The sequence below is a fragment of the Pollachius pollachius genome, assembly GCF_949987615.1.
Source record: "Pollachius pollachius genome assembly, chromosome: 1".
Lineage (NCBI taxonomy): Eukaryota > Metazoa > Chordata > Actinopteri > Gadiformes > Gadidae > Pollachius > Pollachius pollachius.
Window position 1 is genome coordinate 6,251,907 of NC_136934.1, and position 15,943 is coordinate 6,267,849.

Genomic DNA, 15,943 nt, shown 5'->3' on the forward strand with positions numbered 1-15,943 from the left:
CACTTCCTAGAATAGTCTAACCAATTAATCCGATAAAAACTTTGACTAACTAGCTAAAAATATCCAATAGGAAGGAGAACATATGGGGAAAGACGCAAGGTCATCAACCCTGCTATGTGCGGGAGGACTATTCACAGCTGTAAAACAAGCAGCCCTATTCCGCTTTGGATTAGGAAGTAGATATTGTTCTAGGCAGAGGGATGGACACTGTGGCATTACATGGTTGAAGAAGAGGACAAGAAGTGTTCATGCCTGGGAGCTGTGGAAATATTACAAACCAAAAAGCTAAGTAAAACCAGAGTCATTAGAATGACAGGAGAGGAAAGCGGTAGACGACAAAGCATCTTTTACATGGGGCTTTTGTGGAATGGACACCAAAAAAATAGAAATCCTGAATGAATGCTTTGTTCAGATTGCATTCTTCCTCTCGGGAATATGACAGTCAAACAAAGGCTGGATATGTGCGTGTGTCCGTGTGTGCATGTGTGTGTGTGTGTGTGTGTGTGTGTGTGTGTGTGTGTGTGTGTGTGTGTTTGTGTCTGTGTGTGGGTGAGTGTGTGTATGTATGTGTTTTTCTTTGGAGCAATAAAGATTTACATATGTCGTTGGGCTACATTTGCTGCAAAATTTGGTTAAGCACAACAGTAACACACAAGAGTTGTCCTCAAAGTTGTGCACTTGGAAAAGAAGCGAAAGAAAAAAAAACACTGAAAAAACAGACTGCGATAAATGATGAGATAACCTCCATAAGATGTGTCTTGTTCAAAGTCCACACTCCTTAAATGCCTTAAAGAGGGACACTCCATCAGGAGGTGAAGTTGAGGAATAAGGCGAGGTCTGGAGTAAATCAATACCTGGGCTGTTTGGAATGGTGGCTGGCTGCCAAAGAGACGGGCACATCCCATGTGTCTTCCTCCGGACATAAAGGGGAACCCCTTAAGACTCAGATGAAGAGGGCAGCGGGAGGAAGAGGAGGAGACAAATCGAGGCCACACTACGCATTGTGCTGCTTATTTTGTTTTTGGTTGCTTTTTAAAAAATGGCGGCTCAAATCCGAACCGATCTACATAACGCTCTCTTCATTCACCGTGTCCAATGAGTCAAGGCATACACCAGACAGCCGTTAAATGAACGGTCCCGCGAATCTCCTTAATACGAGTTCTGAGTGACCTCATAAAAAAAAAAAAAAACGGCACAAAAAAACCCGGCAGAGTTTGAGACAAATAAATCCAGCGTGGCGGGAATAGAGATAAGGAGAGTGATGGCGGGGAGTGTGTGAGATCTCAGCCGCGTAGAGGCGGTAAGGGGGTAGGAGGGGTAGGAGGGGTAGGAGGGGTGGGGTAGGGGCACACTGTCACGGCTGTGTGTCTGAGAAGGGCCTCAGCCTTTGGCTCTGGGTGCATTTTAGCACGCCATAAATCACCCGCGCAGCCCGGCCCTGCATTACGTGAATGATATATTTTATTTACACTATGGAGGAAAAACACACATGCTCCTTATTAATCATCTCCCACCTTTAATAATGAGTCAACTTGCACTCATTCATCACCTCTTCCAAAGCCATGCCTGTAGAGAAATACAGGGTGGGGGAGGGGAGAGGGGGGGGGGGAACAGAGAACCAGGGGAAAGGAAAACAAACACAGCCAGAAAACAAGCGGGCCGAATATCGGAATCGGTGCGGCGCTTAATAATCGCAACCGTCCCTTCTTGAAGCATTCACCACCGATAGGGCAACGCCGTCTGACTGCCGTTTTTCTTTTTTTCTTTTCTGTTCGCGGTAGCCCGGAGATTTGAGCTATTTGGTTTGTCACTCTTTGAGGGTAGAATACCCCGATGACATGAGAACTTTTCTGCTCCCTGACATGTTTACACAAGCAGGCTTCAGCGCCATTACTCTGCGGCGTTCGTCTCTCTGTGTAAAGTCTCCTCTAATGATGGAGTTGAAGCAGTGCCGCAGCCCGTGACACGGTGTCGTAGAAATCTGCTTCGTTCGCCAACGTGGCTGCATTACTGTCACAGCTCATCACAACGCAGACGTCTGAGCCCCTCTCTCCCCCGCCACTGCACACACACACACACACACACACACACACACACACACACACACACACACACACACACACAGACACACACACACACACACAGACGTATTCACAGACACACACACACACACATACACACATGAACACGGGCAAACACACACGTATACAAACACACATGAACATGGACACGCACACACACATTCACACTCATACACATACACACACACATGAAAATGGACACACACACACACGCATACACAGACAAACACACACACATGAAAACGGACAAACACACACACGTACACACAGACACACACACACACGTGCAAACACCAGCACATGGAACACAAAAACACACACGTGCACACATACACACACACTCACACTAAAAGAAGATGTGCACTTAACGATAACTGATTTCCAGTCTTTGTGCCCTGAATGGATTCCCCCCCCCCCCCAATCCCCACACCCCCATTATTGGATCTCCGGTCGGATACAGGGATACCTCTCGCGTTTGAAATGATTTAGAGAGCAATCAGTCCGAGCGGCAGTCACCGGGAAGTTGTACTTCACAGTGTACAGTGTCTCTGGAACGTGTCCAAAACACACACCAGGGCCGAGAGGACCTGTTGAACAGATCACCTCCGCTGGGTCCGCGCTGTGGGAAACAGTATGGGACACTGAGACTTTAAGTGCAGTGGGAGGGAAATGTAATTAAAGCCCTGTTATGGGTGGAGGGGGAGGGGAGGGCACGGGGCCTGGCTGGCTTGTTTCGAAACGGAAACTGCAGAAATGTCACGTGGTGGTGGCCGCAGGTGGAAATTTAGTGCTCGGAGCGAATGAATGGTTGAGCATGATGTATGAGTACCTGATTACTGCTTGAGCTGTTGTCAAAGCAGACGCTTTTCTTGAGAGCATTAGTGAATCGATGCGGATGTCATCAAGGGGCGGGTAGGGGTTAGAACAAGGATGCCTACTGATAACCAGGGGGTATGCGAGATTGAACACCTTTCCCCTGAGAGTCGAACACCCTAAGCACTATAAAGTCGCCCACCCCGATTGTGTTCACTAGATCTAGTCAGATCACGAGGAGTTTAATAACCATCTGACACCATCACCACAGCCATGATGATACACGTACACACAAACAAAAACCCACTCACACAAACGCCACGCCCGGGTTTGTGTGTTTGTTTTTACGTCTTGCATAGATACTGTGCATCCCCAGGCATATGTTGGCTGTTTGACAACAAGCCTTTGTTAAACAGCTGACAGCAGGAAGGATTTCCCTGACTGCTTTCTCTCATTGCATGTGTCACACAAGCTACGCAGCCACTGCTAACGCTCTATTTATTTTTTTCCTATTATTTGATTTCGTATGCCTGAGTCTGTCTCCGATTTACTATAATTGAAAAGGAGAAACTAGTTGTCTTTTGGCTTATTTTACAGAGTGTAGCCTGTCTTTGGTAATGTCTTAGATCTAGTCAACGGAGCCGCCCTGCTCAAACTTAATGAACCGGTAAAAAGGTCATTACAAAACAGCAATATCAATTATTGAGAGTGTTACAGTGATCATAAAGCGAGTGGCAGAGTAATGGAAATAAGATTTAATATGGGGCCCGACTAATGTATACCAAGGAAGTCAGCTGCTGTGTTTAGTAACAACGGAAATAGATTGAACAAGTATTTTATTGTCCTGCGTTTCCGAAGAGTCACATCTTATTACGGAGCTTTAGCGGGTTGAATTGATGAGGAAGAATTTGCAGGCAATGATGTCAAAACACGTCATGACATGTTGTAATTTGAAAGACCAGTATTTTTATTTTTATTCATTTTGAGACATAGGGTAAAAAAACACTGGCAGGGTGTCTATTCCCAAGATTGTTGCGTTTTAATGGTGGATAGAAGCGTTCACTCTCGCTAACAGTGTCTGGATAATGCAACCCATGTAACTCCAGCCAAATCTCCACCTCTCTGAGATACAGAATCAATAAATTACAGATTCTTGTTCTACTCTTGCACTCATTCCAAATGATAAAGGATTTGAACACATGAGCCTATAATCCTATTAATTGTCCAAGTTACATTTATTTTTCTCTCTAATCTTTGTGTTCACCCCCCCACTCCCCCCCACACTCTCTCTCTCTCTCTCTCTCTCTCTCTCTCTCTCCCCTCTGCTCACTCTGTCTGTCCTTTGGCTGACCCCTGTGCACATTCCCCCCCTTTCCTTCAGCGAGGCTGCAGGGATCTCAGATGGATACCAAATATAATGGTCATTGTGTTGGGTTTCATAACAACTGGTTGGATGGTGTGTGATCAAGGGGGGGTTGAGCCTGGCTGACCATGCGAGCCGTCTTCACGAGGGGAGGAGAGGCCCCCTGCCCCATGGTACAAGCTATGGTGGTGTTGGGGTGGTGTGTGTGTGTGTGTGTGTGTGTGTGTGGGGGGGGGGGGGGGGGTGTGGGTGGGTGGGTGTTTTCATGACACCAAACATATTTGACCTCTCCATTATTGTGCTGCTTCCCTAATTGTGAATGCTCCTCACATATTATTCTCCAAACTCTGTTTTGTTCAATTGGTTTAATTCAAGTCCCAATAGAACAAGAATCTCTCGGGTTACAACAAGGCCGGTTTAAACAGCTATATCAGATACAGCACTCACACACACACACACACACACACACACACACACACACACACGCACACACGAACACAGACACAGACACACACAGGCGCAACTCTTGGTAACAAACATGACAGAGGATAGAACATAGAAAAAGCACTGTTTCAGCCACTGCGCGCATGCACGCACGCCCGCGTGCGCACACACACACACACACACACGCACACACGCACGCACGCACGCACGCACGCACGCACGCACGCACACACACACACACACACACACACACACACACACGTAGTAAAGACCAGTAAACCCACCCAAACATCATCTCCCCTCCTAAATCCTGTTGTTGCGAAAAGCCTCCAAACTACCCCCCCCCTCGCTTCAGGAAGTCTTAAACTCACACACAGCGATCAGAGCCGGGCTGTGAGCGCTGCGTCTGTCTGTATCTTCCCCCCTTCAGAAGACGGAGTGCCACGGTTCCACTCACGCACAACCCTGATGGAAAAAAATCCCCTTGGCTTAAATCATCCCAGTGACGCCGTCCCCACACAACTAAATAATCCCACGGCTGGGACCACTCTGACCCCGCCCACCCCCTGCCCGGGAACACCCCCACCCCACACCCCCGCCGGGGGAACCCCCACCCCCACAGCCCGCTGCCCAGGTTATCCCATGAGTTCCCCCCCCCCCCCCCCCCCCCCCCCCACCCCAACCCAAAGGAGGCTCCTCTGAAACATCTCAGAGCCCGTCACCCCTGGGGCGAGGGGGCCGCCCAGTAGACCCCCCCTGCGGCCTTGGGGAACCAGGTCTGGCAGCACCTGGGATGTGTCGTCAGCCAGCCTCCGACGCAACAATGAGTTTGAGGCTGAAATCAGTGATTGGAGAACTATGACAGAGGGAGCGTGGGTCACTTTTTGGTTGCCGGAGCGATGTGCCGGTGGAACCTTTGGGTCTGGTTTAATTACGCCATGATAGGAGTGAATTCAAGGGAAAAGAAAAAGAGTCAAATTTTTAGTTTCTCAGCAGTTCCTCAGATCTATTGAGTATAACACACTTGACAGTGTAATATGTTATATCACACTATAATAATATATATATATATATATATATATATAATATATCATTTATTTTAATTCGTATAGCATGTGTGTTCCATATTTAGCATGAGTTCATTAACACATCTATATCAATTATAAAAAACTTATGATTCACAAAAGAGCTAGCAACAGTAGATTGTAGGTGTACAAACTACACTCTGTTCCAAAGAATACCTTATTGTTGTGTGTTCGTATCTCCCCGTGAAAAGGACACAAATTGGAACAAACATTCAAAGACCTTCAGTCCAAATTTTGAAAGGTGTTTTCACGCATGCAATAATACAATAAATATGGAAAGCGAGAAGTGCAAGAATATGTGAAGTTGAATGTGTGTCTTTCCCTCTGCCTCTCTGTCCCTCTGCCTCTCTGTCCCTCTGTCCCTCTGTCTCGCTGTCTCTTTGTCCCTCTGTCCCTCTGTCTCTCTGTCTCTCTGTCCCTCTGTCTCTCTTTCTCTCTGACTCTGTCTCTCTTTCTCTGTCTCTCTTTCTGTCTCTCTGTCTCTCTTTCTCTGTCTCTCTGTCTCTGTGTCCCTCTGTATCTTTGTCTCTCTTTCTCTCTGTCTCTCTGTCTCTCTGTCCATCTGTCTCTCTGTCCATCTGTCTCTCTGTCCCTCTGTCTCTCTGTCTCTCTTTCTCTCTGTCTCTCTGTCCATCTGTCTCTCTGTCCATCTGTCTCTTTGTCCCTCTGTCTCTCTGTCTCTCTTTCTCTCTGTCTCTCTGTCTCTCTGTCTCTCTGTCTCTCTGTCCCTCTGTCTATCTGTCTCTGTCTCTCTGTCTCTGTCTATCTGTCTCTGTCCCTCTGTCTATCTGCCTCTGTCCCACTGTCTCTGTGTCTCTGTCTCTCTGTCTCTCTGTCTCTGTCCCTCTGTCTCTCTGTCTCTGTCTCTCTGTCTCTGTGTCTCAGTCTATCTGTCTCTCAGCCGGCAGTATAATGCGTTGTGAGCGAGGAAACATTCCCCATGGTTCACACGGCCCTCTGTCAGCGCTGATGTAAAGCCTGGAGGCAGGGACCCCAGTTTGCCCTTTAAACTAGCGCCTCACTCTCTAGATTTCCTCTGCAACACCAAAAGTAAATAAATATAATAAATGGAGGGGGGGGGGGGGGGGGGGGAACCAGGGTATCGAGTAGGCTAGTGGGAAAATAAAACAATATATCTCCTCCTCCTTGAGTCATTTATCCTTGGGTAAAACTAGTTGTGTTGAATGAGGCCGATTCAAATATTAGTTTATGGAGCATACTTTTACTACACAAACATAATGTATATTAATTTATTACAATGTATGATGATTTTAAAGGCATTTCAAAGGAAAATACACTGATTCAATGACCACATGTATGATAGTATATATAAACACTGTATAATATAGTATAACAGTATACATTTGGATAGGGCTTCTTCATCTACGACTGATGTGAATAGCCCCACACCGCCAACAATCTCAAAAGTATAGCTTCATTGTTACGTCGCCGCTGCAAGGAACAGACATCAGCAGAAGAAACCACAAAGGGGTGCAAAGTGACTTTACATGAAAATCTAATCGCCAATTTCCATTTAAATTCCCCCAGTCTCTGTAATGGTTGGATTTACAGAGAGCCGGGGTCTGTTCTTACAAGCCCTGCCTGCCGCCTCAGTGCTACCGGTACAACTCCCCCCCTCCCTGTCTCTCCAGCATGGCCTTTCATCCGTCACGTCGCTCAGAACCAGACACGTGGCGTGGCCTCCGCGTGGAAGTCACGGAAGGAAGGCGAGGCGAACCCAAAACAAAGTCTCTCATTAAAAAACATCTCCGGCAGAAAGCTAAAGGGTAACAAACCGCCCCGTTAGCCTCTGCGCAAACACGCGGCGGACATGAAACCGCGGTGCACCTCGGTCAAAGTGGCCTGTATTCTGAAAAAGGACCAAAGAAAGACACAAGGATTCCAGCAGGGAGCCAGAGGCAGAGCGACGGCGCTCAGAGTGGACGGCCATGCTCACACAGGTACCTCCTCGGTCAAGATCTAATGAAGATGTGATGTGGAGGAGGAGGAGGAGGAGGAGGAGGAGGAGGAGGAGGAGGTGGATGAGCATCTGCTTCCAACACTGAGTAGCTGCAGCTGTGCAAAGGAAGAAAAAAAAAGAAAAAAAAAAAGGTGGCCAGATGTGGCCTTTGATGGCCGCCTGTGACACGGACCAATCAAACGGCACGCTGGTGGTTTTAATATGACAGTCATAGGGCCCACCTCGGCGCTCGTGGCCCCTCGATGGCACGGCAGAGGAGCGCTTGGTATGAGCACAGGGCCGGGGGGACGCACAGGCGGGCGGCGTGGGCCGCGGCCGTCAGCCGGCGAGATAAAGTCTGTCCCTGTGGATGGATGAGGGGTCGGGGGTCAGGAGAGAGGAGCGTTTCATCGAAGGACCACGTCTAGCTAACTAGCCTCTCTCCAATAGGTCTTGGGATGATTTTATGATTTCCAACATTTATAATAACAAAAATAATGTAATACTTATAATTGTAATTATTATTATTATAAATTATAATAATTGTAAGTAGTATTAGTAGTTGTAGTAGTAGAAGTTGTAGTATTAGTGTCAAACATTTTGATATTTTATGAAAAGTATTGATGGTTTTGAAATTATATGAGGAGACCTTTTTAATGACACAAATCCATTACAAATATGGGATGTACATACAACCACAAATGACATTTTATAATATCGTGTGCCTCTGAATGTCATTAAAATGATTGCGACGTTAAACCATGCAAATCATCCTATAGTCTATGAGCCATTTCTATATTTATATCCTCCTCCGTGGTTCTTTGAGCAGAGAATGAGGGGTAAAAACTAGGGCTCCATAAAACACCTTCCCCCAACTTTACTGCATATAGACTTATACACCTTATGTGCCTCATAAATACGGGGTAATCCATCCGCAGAAGTCATAAATGAAGGAATGAAGACGGCATCTATTCTACAGTAACAACATACTTCAGTCAGCGAGCTAAGAGGTGCATACGCCACCGTGATTTACAAACCACACCTATAAATGCTGGAAACGTGTAATGAGTAAAACATGGCACCATGCAGCAACGCTGGAATGGGTGCATTGTCCTGTAGTAGGGGATGGATGTGGTTGTAAATAAAAGGGATGTGGTGTGTTATGGATGTGCGCTGCCGGGCCGGGGCTATACACCGCCGCGAGTGGACCCCGGCACACTGTGTCATCCCCGTTATTAATAAAGCAGAAGAGCCCGCTCTTCTGAGCATACAGAAAGTTATGGAAAATATCTCTCACCCAAGGACACGGCACCAGATGTGCTAAGACTTATGGGAGCAATCATAGGTGGCCACGACTCTGGTGTGGGCCTTATTAAGTTAGGCTGCAATCCAGCACCTTCAACTTATTAAGCTGTCAAGAGTTTCAATGATTAAAACCAAAGAAAGGTCAGTCACAGACCTTCAGCATTGTGCAGACCCTGATATTTGCTTTTGGGCCCCAGACCTAATGAAGAAGTTTTACTTGATACATGCAAGGGGAGATTGAACGAAAAGAGGCCTTTGGAGACTTTTTTTTTGTCACCTTTTTCTCCTGGAAGGCTTGTTAAAACGTCGAGCGCTCGGTATTTCTTTGTTATCCCCTATCTTTCTCTTTCCTCCCCCCCTCCACCTTCTTCTTCTCCTTCTTTCTCTCATTTTCCTTCCCCTAGTCCCTCTTTCTCTTCGTATCCTCACCGAGACCCTCAAAATTAATTTAATCCATGACAAAGACGCCGTCACGTTGAGGGGGCGATCGAGGGCGAGTTAAGGGGGAGAGTGAGCGAGGGCGTCGGATCAGGGATAACGCGGCTGTTTTGCACTACAGTAGTCGTCCCTATTCAGCAGTTCTGCATAATATCAGCACGTGTATGTGGGTGTGTGTCTGTCTGTGTGTGTGTGTGTGTGTGTGTCTATGTGTGTGTCGAAGGGGGGGGGGGGATCAAAGGCAGCAGGTTAATGGGATGGGGGAGGGGAGAGATAATTACAGGGAGGGGACAGGTCGGGGGGGGGAGGGGGGAGAGTGGGTTGAGGTGGGGCAGGCCCGGCTAATATGCCGTCGTTCTGCTGACAGCGGGAATCTAACGGCTGCCGTGGGAGATTAAAAAGGGAGAAGCTATGGATAGACAGAGTGAGAGAGAGAGAGAGAGAGAGAGAGAGAGAGGGAGACGGAGAGAGAAAGAGAGAGAGAGAGAGAGAGAGAGAGAGAGAGGGAGCTAGAGAGAGAGATAGAGAGCGAGAGAGAGAGGGAGACAGAGAGAGAAAGAGAGAGAGAGACAGAGAGAGAGCGAGAGAGAGAGCGAGTGAGACGGAGAGAGAAAGAGAGAGAGAACGAGAGAAGGAGAGAGAGAGAGAGAGAGAGAGAGAAAGAGAGATAAAGAGAGAGGTATGTGGGATTGGAGAGATATACTATTAAGCAGGGGGGTGGGGGAGGGAAGGGGGTAAAGTTTATTGAGGACGGTCAGGGATGTCTGGATACAATGGCGTTGCAGATTTATTCTCCTGTCTCGGCTTATGATGTCATCCCGAGAAAAGGAGGACAGGACAGGAGACGGGCAGATGCTTCGGCAGGTCAGAGAGAGAATGAGAATGAGCGAGAGAGAGAGAGAGAGAGAGAGAGAGAGAGAGAGAGAGAGAGAGAGAGAGAGAGAGAGAGACAGAGGTCTGGGCAATAAGGCTAGGGTTCAGGGATTACAGCCCTCCGGCTGAGAATCAATCATACCAGGGGGTGGAGGATGGGGGGTGAGATAGAAGGGTGAGGCGGAAGGGCGAGATAGAAGGGTGAGACGGGGGCAAAGCAGGGCGACCATCTTCAACGAGCGCCACTCAGTAGCCCCATTTCATTGTGAGCCCTGGCTGAGAGACGTGCCCCCCTGGGAAGAGCTGCACCATGGGAGGATAACATGTGAGATGCTTCCAAATTCACATTTACTCACATATTTATTATTATATTATTACTATAATCAATCAATTACCCACGCCGCCACCCGGTGTGTTTGTGGATTGGTCAAACAGCAGCCGGACCTCGTCAGAATATGTTATGGCGTAATTCATAGTTTAATAAGAGAAATATATGTCCGGAAAACAGCCCTATAAATATAATCAATAGGGTTATAAACATTAGAGTTTATCAGCGTTGTTGAACTTCACATTGAAACCCCAAAGGCAAGTGTAAACATACTGTTTAGTATTTTGTGTATTGTGTGTTGTGTATCACACATGTACATACCGCGAAGACGATGATAATGCGACTTATTGATCAGCAAAAACCCTGCGTCATCCCCGTGCCTCGAAGGTTGACCTGCTCTCTCTCTCTCCTTCTCTATATAAACATCGCTCTCTCTTTCTCTCTGTCTCCCCAACCCTTTGTTGTGGCATTGAGACGTAATGTTGAGGTGAGACGTAATATAAACGGGTCCACACCAGATCACAGGTCACATTGTACCTCCATGCAAGGCTCGTACCAAGAGCAGTGTGTGTAGTGTCAGTATGCTTCGGAGAGTCACGTTGGCGAGGTTTAAATCGAAAGGGAGTCGAGTGGTAAAGTGATTACTTACACACGTCACATTTCTTTTTTGGACCATTTTGAAAAATGTCAAGTCCAACAATTGGACCTGGGGAACATGGGATCCGACTTTGTGAGTCGGCATCATTAGCAAGATAGAGGAAGGAACTCTGACATGCTGGTGAGAGCGAGAGGGGGCAGTTAAATAAAAGGGATTAAAGAGAGAGAGACAGAGAGACAGAGAGACAGAGAGAGAGAGAGAGCGAGAGAGATACTTGGAGAGAGAGAGAGAGAGAGAGAGAGAGAGAGAGATACTTGGAGAGAAAGGGAGAGAGAGAGAGAGAGAGAGAGAGAGAGAGAGAGAGAGAGAGAGAGAGAGAGAGCGAGAGCGATAGAGAGAATGAGGGACCAGCAAAAAAAAAGGTCTATCCGTCTAAGTTCAAAGTGTGCCCTTGACTTCAGAGAGCAGTAAACGGAGGCAGTGAAAAGAGAGAGACAGAGAGAAACAGAGAGAAAGAGGTCTGTTTTGGCAATACACTTCAGGGCGATCCAGGGGCAGAAAATTGTAAATGACAGATATGTAAAACCATGGGGTCACACAGAGTTGCTGCTTGGTCTCTGAGGAATTACAGAAAGCTAATTGACACTGCAAAGATGATTGACTTTGAGTATTGCAGCATATTATCCTGCATGAGACTCAGGAGAGAGACAGATTTGTCATAGGTGAGAATACTGCACAGTGTGATTCTGTTTAATTAAAAGAGGTTCACACAACTTTAATAGGATCTGTTTTGTTTCTTGTAAACACTGTTTGTATAACATTACATATATAAAGCAAACACTACAGTGTATACATTTGTACTAGTAGGCTCATATGTTAAATGTCCTCCAGGTTCTTGATACGAACGTTAAAGATGGATCATTGTCATGTATGTGAAAACAATCTCCCAAGGGATCTTTTTTGTTTGACATTCATTTCCAGTGGTTAAACAGCCTCTTTCCAGTGTAAGAGGGCTTGGAGGACATGCTGGCATCGTGAGGCTAACAGCCAGAGCCACAGGTCTAAGATCAGCATTTCCTACAGATACCATAACCATGGCTATAATTACCTCAATGACAAGGTCCAGTCCGGGTTCAACTCCAGGGAGCTACCACATCTATTTCCTCCCGCCACTGTGGGGCCAAGAGGTGTTCTTTAAACCTGTACTGCCGTCTGTCCGATCGGTGGTTGGCACTGCTTTCCCAATGGGTTGAGTCACATGTCAGTCAGTCTAAAGCCATTATCATATGTCCTCCAAAGCAAAGGCACGGACGTGTGATGCGCTGTCTCGGTCGGCCTGACGACCGGAGGCTAAATGAGAAGTGTCTGCATAGTAAAAAATAAAAAAAAAACCCAAACCTGTTCCCACCTCTTGTCTGGCGATGCCCTCTGAGGATTCCATGGCCTCAATTGCGATGTTTCACCCGAGGCCTACTGCTTTTCCTCCTACCCCTTTTACTACTCTTTTAACGGTATCCCAGTAGGAAGGTAAAAAAAAAAGGGTTTAAAATGTCTTGGGCAAGGGAGTTATTATGTTGAATTTGGCGAAAAAAATTAAAAAAAGGAAAAAAGAAGAGTCAAACAGGCTGTTGATAAAGCCGGAATATTTTAGAGAGCACAGACAGGGAACAGACAGGTATGCTAAGAGTCGTAACTGAGCAGGGACGGAGGTAAGAGAATCCCCACTAAACAGAATGTTTAGCTATACGCTCTCGCTCTGAGCCAACATTATGCTGACTTTGCAGTGATTCAAGTCGTACATTTGTGGCAGAAACAAGAAAGACGTATTCAGCCGATAGCTATCCCATCAGGAGCGAAGGAGAAACAGAATAAATCGGAATGGCAACAAGCTACTACAGAGTGCTACTTTAGCATCACCACAACACCGGCGGCTAATGCTATGTGTTTAGCTCCCTGATCGCTTGCATCGCAGTCGACTACTTCTTCCACAGGAGAACAAAACGGGGGGGGAAAGTTGGAAGAAAACCCCTTATCTGTCTATCTTTGTGATCAGTTACATGCTCATTATGTTGGATCCATCAACATTTTGAAAAGCTTGAACACTCTTTTTCTCCCGTCTAATAGTTCCCAAGGTGCACTCAACGGCAGTTGAAAGCTCCAGTTACCTGAAACAAATTGCCTGAAGAAATTGGAACTGCTGCTGTAAAAAAAACAGACACATACAAGAACTACAAAACATTAAAGCACACAATCCTCCCAAGTATTCTTCTTTTTTCGTATTCTTGAATTGTATTCTTAAAAAAGGAAAAGAAAAAAAGGATTTAAAGGAGGAAATCTTGTAGTCTGTGTGTGCAGTCAAGAGTTTTCGCTTTGGGCAAAAAATGTTCACTGTAACCCCCCAAACCCCCCCCCCCCCCCCCCCCCCCACCCACCCACACACACACACACACACACACACACAAACACACACACACACACACACACACACACACACACACACCGCAGAGCAGAAGATACAGTTTCAGTGTGTCTAAGATGTTACAACATGGTTTTCATTACCGTCGGACAACTGATGCACGTTTCGCAGATAGAAACTCTGAGGGAGTGTGTCATGAGCAAGCTGTTTATGTCATTTAGATTCATTGTTTGGATAGCCATATTGGACATGACTAATCATGTGCAATTATAGTACTAATAATAAAAGTAATCATACAATAAAAAGGATATGCATGCTTGAAATACTAGCGAAGAGAAGGTGGAGCATTTTATCATACACAGTAGATATGATCTAAATTTGACTCTTGAACAGCCTAATCCCAGGGATGTACCGCAACAAAGGAAGGCACAGCTCTGTGATATGCAGATGAATATAAGGATTAGCTGATCTATCTCTCTTTTATTTGGTTTTCCTTTCGGCTGTTTTGGCCTGTGCTATGAAGGGCTTAGTGAGAGCTGTGGATCCCAGGTTTCAACCTCTACATGTTTTGGCTGGAGATGCAGCCCCCCCCAACTGGGTTAAGGAGATAGAGGGCTTCTGCCAAGACCACTGCTTACATTGACCCAAAGAAGTGGTGCACACACTGATGTCTCAATAAGTCAGACACAAAGACATAAATATGCATGCACACAAACACACACGCACATGCACTCACGCACACACGCACACAAACACACACACACACACACACACACACACACACACACACACACACACACACACAGACACACACACACACACACACACACACACACACACACAAACACACACAAAGACGAAGACACAGATAAACACACCCACAAAGACAAAGACACAGGCACACACACCCACAAAGAAAAAGACACAGACAGACACAGACACAGATACACAAACACACACGTATACCGACAGACTATTATGCGTAGATGGAGTCTAGATGTGTTTGCAGTGTGTAGATTAAACATATTAACACATAGTTCGGTAAAAGCTGGCAATGCCCACTTCTCCTCTTTATTCAAGGGCTGAGATCTTCAGAATGCGTACAAAAAAGCAGATAAGAAGTTTGGACGCTTGTCCGATTCACTCTCAATCTTCAGGGCAACCTTGGATACATATCTTTTTTTTATAACAAATAAGAATATTTTTTTTACTGGCCATGAATACTGCATATCATCTGTGGAATGTCAAATTCAGTTATGGACAAAATTCTCCCAAGGCTGTAACAAAGGTTGTGCAGCTTTCACCTACGCTGTGGGGAGGACCCGACCAATAGAACCAACCCGACCAGGGAATGTGAGGCATGGTAGAGCAAAATCTATCCCCAGAAAACACGCAACGTAAATTCATCAGAAAGAGACGAAAAGCCCCCCGTGGTTCATCCCGAGTTCAGCGCAGAAAGGCCAATAAAACGATGCTGAGCGAGCCCCATCTCTGAAGCCCCTGATTCTCTCCCGTCTCTCCTTCGTTCACACGCCCTCACTCTCCACTCCCTGTTCCCTTGGACCTCGTGGAACCTGGTTGCTCCCATGTATTTGCTAAAATGATTAGCTGCCGGCAATCAGCCCCCGGCCAAATCAGCATGGAACTGCTGGGGTCAGGCTTATCACATGGCTGCCAGCCCCCTGGCCGTGTCGGGCCTGTTGGCAGGTGAGACCTGCCTTGCTGCTTGCATAATTCCCCAGATGGGTGCGATGAGTTCACAGTAGCTCTAGCAGGAGGAACCGAAATGTGTGGATTGCTGACACATAATCGTTTTAAAGGGCCGAGTGTATGTGTGGTTCTGTGGTGGTGTGCGTGCTGTAGTGTGTGTGAGTGTGTGTGAGCATGTGTCAGTGTGGATGAAAGTCACACACACACACGTACACACACAGACACGCACAGACACACACACACACTAACACACACACACACACACACCGACATACTCTTAATATCACACACATACCCAGAGAACAATGCTCATACATGCACACAGGCTGACGCTCATGCATGCACATACACACACACATGAAGACACACACACACACACACACACACACACTGTAGCATGCAGCTGAACTTTGCAGGTGTAGAGTGGGTTCCGGGTTCATCACTTTAAACAGACTGAAACAGCAGGAGAAAGCTCCTCGGCCAAGCGGGGCTCTCTCCAATTAGGATGAGTCATGCACAGTGGCAGGAC